Source organism: Coenobita brevimanus, chromosome 65 (assembly GCF_032717465.1).
Source record: "Coenobita brevimanus isolate Jiangsu-jjx chromosome 65, ASM3271746v2, whole genome shotgun sequence".
In the NCBI taxonomy this organism is placed as follows: Eukaryota; Metazoa; Arthropoda; class Malacostraca; order Decapoda; family Coenobitidae; genus Coenobita; species Coenobita brevimanus.
This window is the reverse complement of record NC_137018.1, coordinates 24,063,926-24,076,769: the sequence shown is the minus strand read 5'-3', so window position 1 is coordinate 24,076,769 and position 12,844 is coordinate 24,063,926.

The following is a 12,844-nucleotide window of genomic DNA, read 5'->3' as shown; positions in this document are numbered from 1 at the left end:
ACCCCTCAAAGCAGGTTCCAGTTAACTCAGTTAAAGAATTCTGGGAACTCTCAAGAGTGGACACTAGACCAATTGACTGAATATTTAAAGACTCCTTTTTGTTCACATCACGCTGTCTCCTGAAACATCTCTCCGTAGTATGACCAAGCTTACTACAATAAGTACATTTATTTTTCTGAAATCTAGAGGTGAAGCTGGTATTTACTTCCTGAGAAACATCATCCTTATTCTCTTTCCTGTTACCTGTACTCTGAGTAGAGGCAACGTACTTACTCTCAGCTTTCCCTTTTTCTCTAGAATATCTCTTGTGAGTGAGAACATACTCATCAGCCAAAACTGCAGCATCAGACAAATTATCTATTCTTTTCTCATCAAGATATAGGCTTACATCTTTACTAATACACCTTTTGAAATCCTCCAGCAAAATCATCTGCTTAAATTTACCAAAATCAGAATCCACATTCTTAGAATTTAACCATTGCTCTAACAGATCTTCTTTGATTTTTGCATACTCAACATGGGATTGCTTATCTTGCTTGTAAGTTGTCCTAAATTTTACTCTATAGGCTTCAGGAACAAGCTCATAGGCCTTAAGAATCAAGCTCTTAACTACATCATAATTATCAGACTGATCCTGAGGCAAAGATGCATAAGTTACTTGAGCTTTACCGGTGAGAACAGTTTGAAGGAGTACTGTCCAATACTCCTTAGGCCAATTAAAACCTGTAGCTACCCTCTCAAACAACTGAAAATACTTTGTTAAATCAGATTCATTAAAAGGAGGGACAAGTTTAACATTTTTAGCCACATCAAAATCATCAGAGCTAGATGATCCAGTTCCACCTTGTTTCATGCGATACTCATGGTCTGCCTGAATCCTGGCAAGTTCAACTTGTGCCTGAGCCTGTATCTGTGCCTCCTGAATCCGAACCTGAGATTCCGCCTCCTTAGCCTGAGACTCAGCCTCCTTAGCACGTGCTTGAAATTCAGCCTCCTGAATACGAGCCTGAGACTCCGCCTGCTTAGCATTTGCCTGAAATTCAGCTTCTTTAGCACGAGCCTCCTGCAGAGCTAGCTGTAACTTAGCTAATTCAATCTGCGTTTGCTCATTTGGAGGAGTTACATTAAACAAGCTTTTATTAATCATGCCAACAATTTGATCCTTAGAATGATGAGAGTGAACTGCAATTCCCAATTGTTGAGCAACAAGCTTAAGTTCATTCTTTGTTCTGTTTTCTATATCACACACTGTTTGCACATTTGACAAAAAGTCCTTGGCTTCATCAAGTGTAGTAATAGTAGACATAATTAATAAGAAACAGTCACAAAATATCAAGCAATATCCTTATGATAATATCCTGAATATCCTGATATGAGGTCGCCAAATTTATGTTACGAAACAGAGAAAGATAATGTACACTTTAAGTGAGAATACGAAGAGTCACTACTGTCCCGTAAAGTTCCAGGTTCAAAACAAAAGAGTTAGGTAAAATTACAAGTTAAAGTTTAATGCTCAAAATAACAACAAAACATTCAGGACTCATAAGGATAATGTAATGGCAAAATAAACAGGTTAAATATATGGTTAACTGCAATAGCCTCTATTAACACGAAATTAGCAAGAGTAAATTTATCTAAGTCAGCCCTGATAAAATGAGATACCTGATAATACTCAGTGAATGCCAGATAAATAATTACAGATACAAACTATTATCAAAAATGACTGACACAAAGAACCCCACACGAATTACAAAAACTTCACTAGGCCTACAAATTAAACTTATGCTATACAGTACAAGAAAAAATGCAACAACAGTTATACTCAAATTACACACAGCTGCTAGATGGTTGGAGATTTCTTGAGCACTCACAATAATAATATCTGTACAGGGGAGGACAGAGATGTGAACAAAATGAGGAGCAGATCTAAGTGGCAATGATGCAGAGACTGAGCTCATTATATAGGGGCCAGCAGAGCTTGATACAACTTGTAATAAGGACGCGCAAATGAAGCTATGGGGACAAAGAGATGAAAATCCTGGTCTGAACTCCAGAAATGACGACTTACTCTACTATAACGGTAGAAGGGGGGGACTGAGGCAGAACACGCTCGTGATCAAACATGCAGCATACTGTGCGTTAAAATTACACAAAGGATGATGAAATCATAGGCTATGTAACAATATATATATATATATATATATATATATATATATATATATATATATATATATATGAGAATCCAGGTCCAAAAATAATCAAAAAACGTCAATAAATATTGGATTGCCATGATTGTTGTTTGGAAATCTTACAAAGTAGACACTTTTATGATTCTGAAAATACTTTTGTTATCGCTGTAGACCTACAGTACTATTAAGGGACTTTTGGTATGACAAAAATTTTTATGGATTTTGACCTGTGACCTTAAGATCAAGGAAGAGGTCATTCATACTAGGGAAATCATGTTCGCTCATGACCCACTACATATCCACCAAGTTTGGTCAAATACTTTTCGATTTAGCACTTTCAGGCATGAGGCGGCCATTTTGATGTCCCTCAATATTTCAAAAAGTAATATCAATGCCCAGGTTCACAAGTATTTATTGATGACTACATACTGGAACATTTGCAAAGCAAGCGATTCAGTAGTTTTTGCTGCGCGAGACGAAAAATTGAGCAAAATAACACGGAGGGCGCTGGTGCTAAGGGGAAAAAAATGTGCCAAAAGAAGCCTACAACCAAGATACATCACTCCTGAAAATTTCAAGTCTCTATCTCGAACGGTTTTGGAATGTCAGCCTTTTAGATCTACTCCCCAGTATATATATATATATATATATATATATATATATATATATATATATATATATATATATATATATATATATATATATATCCCTAGGCTGCTTCCCCCAAAGAAAGGGAGGTAGCCGAGACAGGACCACACACTCCCAATTTATTCTTCCACACACACACACATTCATTCGCATCTTAGCTCCAAGGGGAGAAGGGACAGATCCTCACTGCACCACACCACACGAGGGTCAACTGCGCAGTGCAATCAGCGACATCCACGGCAGGGCCCAATAGCAGAGCTGGTTTACCCCTGCTACATCATAATCGACCCATCCCCTTACCCACACCAGACCTGATCAGCTGATCAAACCAAATGCGAGAGAATATCCCCTTAGGGCAGCGTCACCATTATTCATTCACAATTTCTCTCCAATCATTCTTATCACACGGAGCCACTCTTCCATGCTCTACAGACATCCCTCTCGCATCCAACACTCTCTTCACACTGTCCATCCATCCTACTTGTGGTCTTCCACTCAGCCTTACACCTCTCACATCCGATCCAGTTATCTTTTTCACTAATCACTCATTATCCATTCTCTCCATGTGTCCAAACCATCGCAACACCCTCTGCTCAACTCGATCAGCCATCTCCCTCACAACTCCAGTTCTCCTTCGCACTTCATCATTTAGCACTCAATCCATACGCGTCACTCCACACATACTCCTCAGACACCTCATCTCCATTACATTCAAACTTCTCCTCTCTGCTACATTATATTCCAATTTTCAGCCCCATATAACGGAATCGGTGCCACAGCACCCTCATACAGCCTTCTCCTTACATCCATTCTAAGCAAACGACATCTAAACACTTTTTTCATTCCTCTCAGCACCTTTCCTATTTCATTCACTCTAAACTTCATTTCTGCATCTATTCTTCCATCCACAGCAACATGTGAACCTAAATACTTAAAACACTCTACCTTCTCAAGCAACTCATCATTCAAAACTATATTCACCCTTCTACCATCTACCAACCTCGTACACTTCATCACTTTACCCTTATTCTCATTTACTCTTAACTTCCTCCTTTCACACATCCTTCCAAACTCCTCTACCAACTGTCTCAGTCTCTCCTCTGAGTCAGCCACCAGTGCAGTATCATCCCCAAACAGCAGCTGATTCAGATTCCACTCTCTACCATCAGCATTCACCAGACTCAAACCTCCACCTAACATTCTTGCATTCACCTCCCTTACAACACCACCCATATAAATATTAAACAACCAAGGCGACATCACACATCCCTGCCGCAGCCCCACTCTCACGGGAAACCAATAATTCACAATATTTCCCACTCTTACATACGTTCTACTATTTACATAAAAACTTTTCACTCCTTTTAGCAACCTACCATCAAGTCCATTCAGTCTTAAAACAGTCCACAAAACCTCCCTATCAATTCTATTGTACGCTTTCTCTAAGTCCATGAACGCCCAAAACACATCCTTACCTTTCACTAAATACTTTTCACACACCTGTCTCACAGCAAACACCTGATCCATACATCCCCTCCCTCCCCTAAAGCGACACTGCTCATCACCAATCACCCCCTCCATACCCTCTCTAACTCTCTTAATTAACACTATACCATATACCTTACCTACAACACTCAACAGACTTATACCCCTTAAGCTAGTACATTCATATTTATCAACCTTACCTTTGTACAACGGGACCACACAAGCATTTGCCCAGTCAAATGGCACCATACCTCTCACAAAACATTCAACAACCTCACTAACCATTCAACAATAGTCACTCCACCACCTTTCAGGCATTCCACAGCACACCCATCCATACCTGCAGCCTTTCCTGTTTTCATCGTCTTTACTGCCTCCAGCACTTCCTGCATCGTGATCGTTTCGTTAGTTTCGTTTTTAAAGGCTCCAACATGCTTGCATGTGTCGGCCTTGGTCACCTAATGGCGGCTCTCCACGCTGCACGATCCATTGCAGCCTCCCTGCTCAGTCCCTTAACCCTGAGGTCACATTTAATGACCTCGTCCCATGTCTTTCTCGGTCTACCCCTCCTAACCCCACCCCCAATATTAACACCTCTCACCTTCCTCACCCAGTTATCACCCCCCATCCTCTCTACATGTCCAAACCACCTCAATCTACCTCTCCTCATCACAACACCAATACACTCCAGTCCCATCCTACCTCTCAACTCTTCCATCGTAAACCCAGCCCCTCCAGGCCTTGGACGCCGGGACACATTGCACATCCACCTAATCATTGTCATTTCTGTATGTCTGAGCCGGTGAATATCTTCCTCCTTCACTGCCCAGGTCTCACTACCATACACCATTACACTCCTAACACATGCTGCATACAAAGACCCCTTAGCACGTAGGGAGAGTCCTCTCAATGTCAGGAGAGGCAAGAGCTCCCTGAACTTCTTCCAACCATTTCTCACCCTAGCCACAGAGCTAGCTCCAGCCCCACCTCCAGCACACAACATGTCTCCCAAATAACAAAACTCCTCCACACACTCAAGAGATTCACCAGCAAGTTCAATCCTTTCACATCTGACAATCTCCACCTGCTCACCCCGACACACCGTACACATAAAATCAGCATTATCTCACAGTCTACCTCTGATACCACTACATCTCTTATGCACCCATTTATCACAAACACCGCACAAAATGGAATTACTTCCCACGCCCTTGTGGCAAACTGCACATGGCCACTCTCCTTTGTCTTTGACAGTACTGCCACCAACCCTAGATATCATCACTTTTGTTTTATCTGCATTTACCCTTAAGCCCTTGTGCCCCATACCATCTCTCCACTTCCTAAACCTATCCTCCACCTCCCTTTCGTTCTCTGCAATCAACACCAAATCATCAGCATACAACAACTTCCACGGGAGTCCGTTTCTAAAGTCACGTGAAAGGGCTTCAAGTACCATGATAAACAACATGGGACTCAAGACTGACCCCTGATGCACACCAACATTCACGGAAAACTCATCACTTAAATCTCCATTCGCTCTTACCCGGGTGTGAGCACCCAGATACATAGACATAACCACCCTAATCAGCTCTCCGGATACATTAATTTCTTGCGCCCTTCCATTTGCCACAATCTCAGTCTCCCTATCCTCCTCTACATTTAACAATCTTTCAAAGTACTCTGCCCATTTTTTCCTTACTGCATCCATCTCAGTTAACATCCTTCCATCCTCTGGTTTTATTCGCTCTTCCTTCCCAGACTCTCCCTTTCGCATCCCTTTCACCTCCTTCCAAAACATTTTCTTATTCTGTTGAAAATTCTCAGTCAACCGCCTACCCCACCTCTCATCTGCTGCTACTATAGCATCACGCACAGCCCTTCTCGCCCTATTCCCCGTTTCCTTATACCTCTCATATGACACATCATCCTTCCTCTGCAGCCACACTTCATATGCATGTTTCTTCTCAACCACAGCCATACTTACTTCCTCGCACCACCATTCACTTCCCTTTCTTACATCACCACCCACTCGTCTCACACCACACACCTCTTCCGCATGTCCCACCACAGCACTCTTAAACAAATGCCATTCCTCCTCCACACTGCCATTTTCCTGATCTTTCACTGCATTCTACTCATCTTTCAATTTCTCCTGATACTCTATCATTCTCTCTCTTTTATCCAACTCACTTTCAAAACCTCCCTGCCACTCCTAACTCTCCTAGCTCTCACCCATCTCTTACCTACTCTAAACTTTCCCTCCACCAGGTAGTGGTCAGACATACCTCCACCCTCCCCTCTCAGAACTTTCACATCCAACAATCTTCCTTTTACATTCCTGGACACAGTTACATAGTCCATCAATGCTCAATCAACAACCCTTCAACCCTCCTGTCTCACCCATGTATACTTATTAATATCTTTCTTCTCAAACAAGGTATTTCCAATCACAATCTCTCGCTAAACACACATCCCTATCATTCGTTCCCCATTTTCATTTCTTCCAGGCACACCATGCATACCAACTACACTTTCAACTGCAACATTTCCCACTCTAGCATTCAGATCTCCCATCATTACCACATTCGCATTCACTCCAAAACTCTGCAGACACTCATCAATAGCATTCCAGAAAGACTTCCTCTCTTCTGCATCCCTTTCGCTACCAGACCCAAATGCATTCACAGATACCCACAATTCACATTCAAATTTCACTTTCACCCACATCAGTCCCGATGACACCTCCTTCCATTCAGTCACACACTGCTGCACTTCCGGACTCACTAACAAGTCCACACCTTTTCTCGCCCTTCCTCTATCAACACCTGACATCCTTCCATTCACACCACCAAACTTAGACTCACCTTTCCCTTTCATCTTTGTTTCACTCAAAGCTAACACATCCAACTTTCTTCTCGCAAACATTCTCCCAGCCTCCTCCCTTTCAGCCTCAATCGTGCTACATCCACGCACATTCATAGACCCAATCTTCAGGTACGGGGATAACTCATTCCCCTATCCCTTGCTATTCCCTATCTCATTGTAGGAACTAAAAAACAGAGAGGGGGGGGGTCCCTAGTCCCCTCACCCCGCCCCTTTTAGTCGCCTTTTACGACGCGCAGGGAATACGATAATACGGTGCCAGAATTCTTCCTAACACAACCTGGCCGGAGAGTTGTAGTACCAACCCCATAGTGCGTCCAGATTGTGTCCACCCCGGCCACAGGGGGAGTGGGACAAAATATATGTATATATATATATATATATATATATATATATATATATATATATATATATATATATATATATATATATATATATAATTATGAACTCAACATCCTGTGGAGTTCTGAATAATAATAGTAATAATAATAATAATAATAATAATCTATCTCATTCTAATCATTATTATCACACAAGAATTCGATTTCCTACGTATTAATGTCCTACTTTTCAACAATCCATAAAAATTTCACAGTGTCCGAATTGCACTAACCTCCTCATGATGAGATCAAGTCTAGTATTCAAATTAACACCAGGCCCCGTATTCTTATTAGTTATGGAAGATCCTGGCACTTTTCCTAAGCGACTTATTTTGCTTATTACTCCTTACCTCCGTGGTCCATGTATCATTCTATTATCACCATTCTCTACATAAATGACGTGTGCAAGAATATTAACTAGCCAAATCCAAAAACTGAATCGCTTAGGAAAAGATGTTAGGGAGTTTTACTGAGAATACCGGCCCAGATGATTTTATTCAGCTGAGTAGGTCCTAGGAACCTGAGAGTGCTGATTACCTCCCTCTTAGTCTCTTATTCTCGTTGGATATGGGGGCTCCTTAACACCTTTTCCTTAACGATTTTTTTTTCGAATATGGGTGGTTATTATCGTTTCGTGCGTTATTAATGCAGAGTATGGCGATACTGGAAGGATTTATGTGACACAGAAGAGGACGTAAGGTGTAATAAACAAAATAAATCACTCAGGAAATGGTGTTAGGAAGCTTCCTCTATCGGGATACTGGATAAATGAATTTATATAACACGGATGACAGTATGGTGTTGTAAAAATAAATGGCTGAGAGAAAGGTGTCAGGTAGAGAATACGGTTCAAGGAGGCCTTATAATCTTCCTCTTTCTTCTAACTTATTAACTAAATCTTAAGTTACCAGGCGAGAAACTACATCAGTTTATACGTATTTTTTGCAGGATGATCAAGGAAAGAGGGTGCAAAATCTTCCCCTTATTTCATTCATCATTTATATCTAAGTTACTACAGTCTGTTTTCGCCTGAGGGAACTGGGTAAATCTCACAAGCTGTACCTAAAGTCTAAGTCGTGGTTGATTAAATTTTGGTGTCTTGGTTATGGAGTAGGGAATGAGTCTCCTTGATTACTAGTCAGTTTTATCCTTTAATGTGACCACACCTTGCCAAGAACTAGGTGGTATGAGTCATGAATTATTATTATGATTATTATTGTTGTTGTTGTTGTTGTTGTTGTTATCTTATGATTATTACTATCATTATGATGATGATGATGACGATGATGATGATGATGATTATTATTATTAATGATGAAGTGAAAGAGAGATTGTTCAGGTGCTTGAGTGTGCGAAAGTGGATGTATATGGAGTAACTGAAACTACATGGAGAGGAGAGAGTGTGAGAGAATGGGAGTATGGATGGGGTATATGTGCAGGAGTAGGTAAGAATGAGAGGGCAAACGAAGGAGTGTGTATTGTTGTGAGTATAAGATGGAAGAAGAACATAAGAGAGTATGGATCAGTTGGTTCAAGGATTGTGTGGGTAAGATTGAAAGTTGGAATACAAATGTGGGCGATTGTGTGCGTGTATGCGCCAACGCAAGATCGTGCAAGCAGAGTGAGAGAAGAGTTCTGGACAAATGTGGAAGTGTGCATGGAAAAGTTTGGAAGGAATGAGAGAGTGTTTTTAATAGGTGATATGACTGGTAAAGTAGGGAATGTGAAGGTAGATGGAATAGTTGGTGAGTGGGGTGTGTCTTCTGAGATAGATGAGAATGGCAGTGCGTTAGTGGACATTTGTGCCGGGAGGGGGTTGGTGATAGCCAATACCCTCTTCAGGCACAAAACGATCCACATGCATACATGGCAAACGATGAGAAGGGTGGGTGGTAAACTTAATGAAAGGAAGGCAATGATTGATTGTGTGTGTGTGGATGAAAGGATGCAAAGATGTGTAGTGGATGCAAGAGCTCATAGAGGCTGGGGGAGTGGACTTTCTGACCACTACTTGGTGGTGGCCAGAATCAAGATCCAAGCAAGATGGAGAAATAGAAGAAGGGAAGGACGGGAAGAATGGAATAGTTGCAAGGAGAGTGGAAAGGTCACAAGAGGATGAGAAAAAGGCAGAATATAAGAGGGAAGTGGAGGAACGATTGGGTAAATATGAATTGGAGCAAATGGCCGACGTGGAAGGTGTGTGCATAATATTCACAGAAGAAATATGTGCAGCAAGTGATGTGGTGTGTGGGGTGAAGAGAAGACGGATGGGGGTGCAAAGAACAGCGTGGTGGAATGAAGAGGTGAGACAGGCTGTGGCATTAAAAAAGAAAGCATACAATGAATGGATGAGAAATAGGGGCGTGGAAGAAGTTGAGAGGTGGAAGAGGGAGTTATATATAGAAAGGAAGAGAGGTGAAAAGATTAGTAAGAGAGAGTAAGAAGAGAGTGGATGTGGAGTTTGGAAGGAATTTGAGTGTAAAGTGGAGGGACTGCAAGAAAATGTTCTGGAAAGAAGTGAAGAGAGTAAGACAGGGTAGAAGTGAAGTTATCAGGGGAGTGAAAGATAAAAATGGTAGATTACTAGTGGAGAAGGAAGAAAAAGTGAGAAGATGGAGAGAAGAATTGTTGAACATAAAGGATGGAAGTAATGCAAGTATAAGTGGCTGGGGAATGGCTGGGAGAAGGAGGGAGGTGAGAAGACAGGAAGAAATCAGTAGGATAGAAGTTGTGGAAGCAATGAAGAAAATCAAAATGGGGAAAGCCCCAGGAATTGATGGAGTGTGTGGTGAAATGCTAAAGCATGGGGGAGAGATAGTAGTAGAATTGATGTGGAAGATGTGCAGATTGGCCTGGGAGGAAGGTGGAGTTCCGGAGGATTAGAAGTCAGGTATAATTATTCCCCTGTACAAAGGAAAAGGGGAAAAAGAAGTGTGTGGTAATCATAGGGGCATTTGTCTTCTTAGTGTAATAGGAAAAGTGTATGGTAGGATACTTATTGACAGAGTTACGGAAAGAACGGAGGAATTAGTTGGAGAAGAACAAGGAGGCTTTAGGAAGGAAAGAGGTTGTGTGGATCAGATATTCATTCTTAGATCTTTAGTGGAAAAGATTCTAGAGAGGGGAAGGAAGTTGTATGCGGCTTTCATGGATTTGGAGAAAGCATAAGACAGAGTGGATAGACAAGGATTGTGGAAAGTATTAAGAATATAAGGAGTAGATGGGAAGTTGTTGAATGCTGTGAAGAGTATGTATGATGGTGCTAAGGCTGCAGTGCGTATGAATGGTGAACTGAGTGAATTTTTCTCTTTGAAGGTCGGACTGAAACAGGGATGTGTCATGTCTCCATGGTTGTTCAGTCTGTACATGGATGGGGTAATAAAAGAGGTACAAGGTAGGGCAGTGGATGTTGGAGTGGCCCTGGTGAGAGAGGGTAGTGTTTGGAAACTCCCTGTACTGTTGTTTGCAGCTGATACTGTGTTGTTGAGTGAAGACGAAAGGGAGCTGCAAGGCTTGGTGAATGAGTTTGGGAGAGTGTGTAATAAACGGAGTCTAAAGGTGAGTGTAGGGAAGAGTAAAGTGATGGTCTTTGAGTGAGGTGAAGTCAGTGAATGTACAGTGAGGTTGGATGGTGAGGAAATGGAAAATGTGAGTACATTTAAGTACTTGGGTAGTGTGACGAGTAAGGATGGAAGTTTGGAGGGTGAAGAGCTTGAAAGGGTACAACAAAGAAGAAAGGTTGTTGGTTCGTTGAAAGCAATGATAAGAAACAGGGAAGTGAGCATGGAAGTGAAAAAGTAACTACATGACAGTATTGTGACACCAACTCTAACGTATGGAAATGAAGCTTGGACGTTGTTGGAAGGACACAAGTCAAGAGTGAGAGCAGTGGAAATGAGTTATTTAAGAGGAGCCTGTGGAGTCACATGGAGAGATAGGCTGACAAATGAGGATATAAAGGAGCTTTGTGGTGTAGATGTGGATGTGATAGGATGCGTTGGGAGGAACACACTGAGATGGTTTGGCCATGTGGAGAGGATGGAGGGTGAGAGACTGATGAGGAGAGTATGTGAGTGAGGTGGAGGGGGGGAGAGGGAAGGGGAGGCCGAGGATGAGATGGAGGGATGGGGTGCAGAGGTATATGAGAGAGGGAGTGTGTGAGTTGGGAGCAGGGCAGTGAAATGGCGGGGGACAGGGCGACGTGGAGGCGATTTGTTTGTGGCCATCCTGTATGGGATTGAGGCGTCTGGCAGTAGTAGTAGTAGATTATTATTATTATTGTCGTTGTTGTTGTTGTTGTTGGTATCATATTATTATTATTATTATTATTATTATTATTATTATTATTATTATTATTATTACTACTACTACTACTACTGCTACTACTATCACTACTACTACTACTGCTACTACTACCACTACTACTACTACTACTACTACTACTATTATGGCCATCATTAAGTGAATATGAGCCGTGGCTTATTGCCTCAGCCAACGAAGTTAGAAGATGTTATGTTTTCACCTATGTTTGTTTGTTTGTTTGTTCACGTGATATCTCCAAAAGTTCTCAATGAATTTCAATGAAATTTTGCGGATGGGTGGGCCATGGGCCAAGAAAAAAATGATAAAATTTGGGGGCGGATCCGGATCCGGATCCTGCAATGGCATTGGCAGAGGTATGCGTTCTCTGGGTGCTTTCTAGTTATTTTTTTTATTATTATATCACTCATCTCAAATGTCAGGACCAACTTGCCTAACCCCGGGCTCCTACGCTCCTCATGGGACAACATAAGATTGGATGATTGATGGATGGATGGAATATATTATTATTACTATTATTATTATTATTATTATTATTATTATTATTACTATTATTATTATTACCTATTATTAACATCATCATAATCATCATCATCATCATCATCATCATCATCAATATTAAGCCCACATTCCTGTGAGAAATTTTCTTATTTTCGTCAATATTCTCATTATTTTTTTCACCTAATAATGTAAATAGCTGTTACCCGGAGGCTCTTTGGCCTAAAGCCTTCAAAATTTGTCAGGTTAGTCGCCCAGATGTCTGCTTCTTCTGGCTAAATATGATGGCATTCCATCATACGGATCACCAGATATTATGCAGAATGTAAAAAAAAAATGATTCCACGACGTTATCTCAGAAACTGCCTAAGTTAGCAAGCTGAAACCTTACTACAATATAGTCTTAACCCCTATGCACCAGCTGACGTGTATAGTCATGAC